This window comes from Ixodes scapularis, unplaced genomic scaffold (genome assembly GCF_016920785.2).
Source record: "Ixodes scapularis isolate PalLabHiFi unplaced genomic scaffold, ASM1692078v2 ptg002746l_1__unscaffolded, whole genome shotgun sequence".
Classification (NCBI taxonomy): Eukaryota; Metazoa; Arthropoda; class Arachnida; order Ixodida; family Ixodidae; genus Ixodes; species Ixodes scapularis.
Genome location: NW_024610268.1, coordinates 23,820 through 26,959, shown reverse-complemented (window position 1 = coordinate 26,959; position 3,140 = coordinate 23,820). Strand labels below are relative to the sequence as shown.

At 55.9% G+C, this 3,140-nt stretch overlaps 1 pseudogene; it reads left to right on the top strand.

Moving 5' to 3' along the window:
* The first annotated feature begins 252 nt into the window (after nt 1–252).
* Nucleotides 253–960, top strand: LOC120849366 (annotated as a pseudogene).
* The last annotated feature ends 2,180 nt before the right edge of the window (nt 961–3,140 follow it).

Below are 3,140 nucleotides of genomic sequence, written 5' to 3'. Positions count from 1 at the left end.
TGTAGTGCATGTTGATGCGCAGTGGTAGGGCCGTTGCTGGCGAGATACCATCCGCTATGAACAAAAACGCAGAGGGAGAGTGTTCGGACTCCGTCGTTGACGCCGCGGCCGGCGGGCTCGAAGAGAACAGTAACGAGGCGATGGAGCTTAGAAAGATCGAGCATGAAACGAACAAAGCCGCCATGGAGCTTGAAAGAATGACTATGCTGCTCGCTATTGAGAAAGAAAAAAACTAAACAAATCGAGCTCCATATGGCTCCTGAGACGCGAGAGGGCCCAGACGGCGGGGTGCCGCGCGAAAACAGGTTAGGTCACTTCGCCAAAGAGCTCAAAAGCTTGCTGACGCCAATCCCGTCGGACCCAGAGGTACCACCGTGGCTTGACGGGATCGAGGGGATCTTGAGGTCACATAGAGTGCCAGACTAGGTGAAGAGCCACCTCATACTGCCTTTGGTGACGGGGATAATTCGGCACCTCTTTTCCAAGCTCTCGACGGAGAACTTAGACGATTACGGCCTGGTGAAGGAAACTATCCTGTCAGAGCTGAGGCTCTCTCCGTGGGAGTATTTGAGACAGTTTAGGGGGGCTCGAAAAAACAAAAGCGAATCGTGGCAGCATTTTGCCTCACGATTGACGAGTTACTTTTCGTACTACATGGCGGCTCATGAGGTAAAGAGTAGAGACGACCTTGCAAAACTCGCTGTTGCCGACCAATTAAAGGCAACACTGGGTCACGAGGCGTACAAGTACGTAAAGCATCAGGAGGGCACAGGCTGGTCGGCGCCGGGAGAAATGGCCAAGTTGATCGAAGCGTTTGAGGACGCTGAGGGAAAGGGTGCCGCTGTGGGGTGCGACACAAGGCCTAAGCCGAACGATGGCCCTCACGGAGAAAACCGCTCGTGGGGTCGCGAAAAGCACCCCGATCCCCTACCGCCACCCCGCGTGGACGAGAAAAAGTAAAAAACTGACAGACCGCCACTCGCCTGTTTTCTTTGCGGCGGCGGGCATTTCGCTAGGGAATGCCCGGGGAGGGACCAACAGCGAAAAGAAGTTCGGCCAACAGCCAAAACCCCACCCGTCGATAGGAGTGAGGTAACGGCAAACGTGTCGCGGGTTGACGAAGCGAAGCCAGGCCTTGCAAACCTGCCCCAGGTAGAAATTCAATGTGGTAGCATTAAAATCTCGGCGATCGTACACGCGGGGGCGGAGGCTACGGCCGTACACAATAGTTTAATTCCTAGAGACCTCATCGAAGAGGCAGGAAAGATAACTCTCGTGACTGCCTTCGGAGACGAGGTGACCGCCAAACTGGCTAACATCGCGTTTCAGCTAGTAAGAGCGGGGGGAGGGCACGGCGACGGAAAAGCTGCCCCCCGGGGCAGACTGCCTCCTGTCAGGAGAAGCGTGGGATATGCTGAATGAGGCGACGGCCCTCCCGTCCGACCAGTCGGGAGAGAGGGCCGCCGATGAGCTTTGCCCAATCCGCGGGACGCGAAAACTGGCTCCACGGAAGAAGAAGCGCTTGGGCAGGTGTTGGGACTCTCAGGAGAGGTTCTTGGGGATGTACCTGACAGTTTAAACCCAACTCTCGTCTGAGGAGAGAACGAGCTCCCAGGGGAAAATTTGAGGTCGGAGGAAAACTCGATGTTCCGGCAGGCACAGCGTTCTGACCCAGAACTCAAAGAAGCGTGGGAACAGGCCAAGAAAGGCACACACGGCATGAGTATCATGAACGGCCTGTTAATTCACGAGGACAAGATAGCCGCCATTCGCTATCGGCAACTTGTATTGCCAAAAGAGAAGAGGCCATCGGTGTTGGATTTGGCGCATGAGTGTCCATGGGGAGGCCACCTGGGTACGAAGAAAACCATATCTCGGGTAAAAATGAGCTTTTATTGGTCCGGCGTAGAGTCAGACGTGCGCGTGCATTGTAGGAGCTGCCACGGTTGCCAGGTGAGAGTGGACCGACGCTTCGCGGATAAGGTGCCGATAACGCCTCTAACGCGCCCGAGTTACCTCTTCCAGGTGGTAAACGTGGACGTGATCGGCCCGTTGGACACTCCGTCCGGCCGAGGCCACAAGTACGCCCTGTGCGTCACGGATCTCCACACTCGATGGCCCGAGGTTATTTGCCTCACGGCGCTCACGGCTCGGAAAACTTGTGACGTTTTGCTGGAGATGTTCGCGCACACTGATGTACCGGAGACCATTTACAGCGACCAAGGCGGAAATTTCAATGCACAGTTAACCAAGCTGTTTCACAAGAGGATGGGGAGCTCCCCGCGGTTCTCAACACCTGAACACCCGAGAGCAACGGCTCGGTCGAGCGGTGGAACCGCGTGTTCAAAAGCATGTTGTTCCACGTTATCGACAGGGACCGCGGGAACTGGGATAGATTTGTCCCTTTCCTCTTGTGGGCCACAGAGAGGTACCTCCCCACACGACGGGCGTGTCGCCTTTTCAGATGCTCTACGGGAGGGCCCCCGTCGGAGCGCTCTCAATCCTGCTGAAGACATGGACAGAGAAATGGATATCCCCAACACTTCGCGCGAGCAGCCGGCCCGCTATCTCAACAAGTTACGGGCGAAGCTGAAGGAAGCCGCAGAGATCGCGGGGCTCACTGCGAGCGAAAGGCAGAACGACTATGCGACTCGATACAACCGACGAGCGCGACAGAAGTGCTTCCAAAAAGGGAATCAGGTGATTCTCTTTCGCGCGGACCGACCAGGGAAGATGCACGCGAAGTGGTGCGGCCCTTTTACGGTCGTGGGAAAACAGCATGACAATTCTTACGAAGTAACGCTGGATGACGGAAAAAGGAAGACTGTACACGCAAATAACATGCGGCCGTATTACGCTCGCGTGAGCCACATGGGTGTCATATTTCAAGATGATAAGGATTTTGGAGAGGTAGAATGTGCTCCACTGGTGGACGAGGCAGCTTATCGCGGGCTGCCTGAGACTTCGACTAGACACCTTGCCCCCCGTAAGGAGCGGGAGGTGCGCGAGATTTTCGACCGCTACCCTGGCTTATTCTCCGAGACGCCGGGAAAGGCAAATATGGGTGAGCACACAATCTCCCTGCGCGAGGGGTTTGTGCCGAGGAGATCCTACCCGTATCGGGTGCCCGAGTTGCTAAA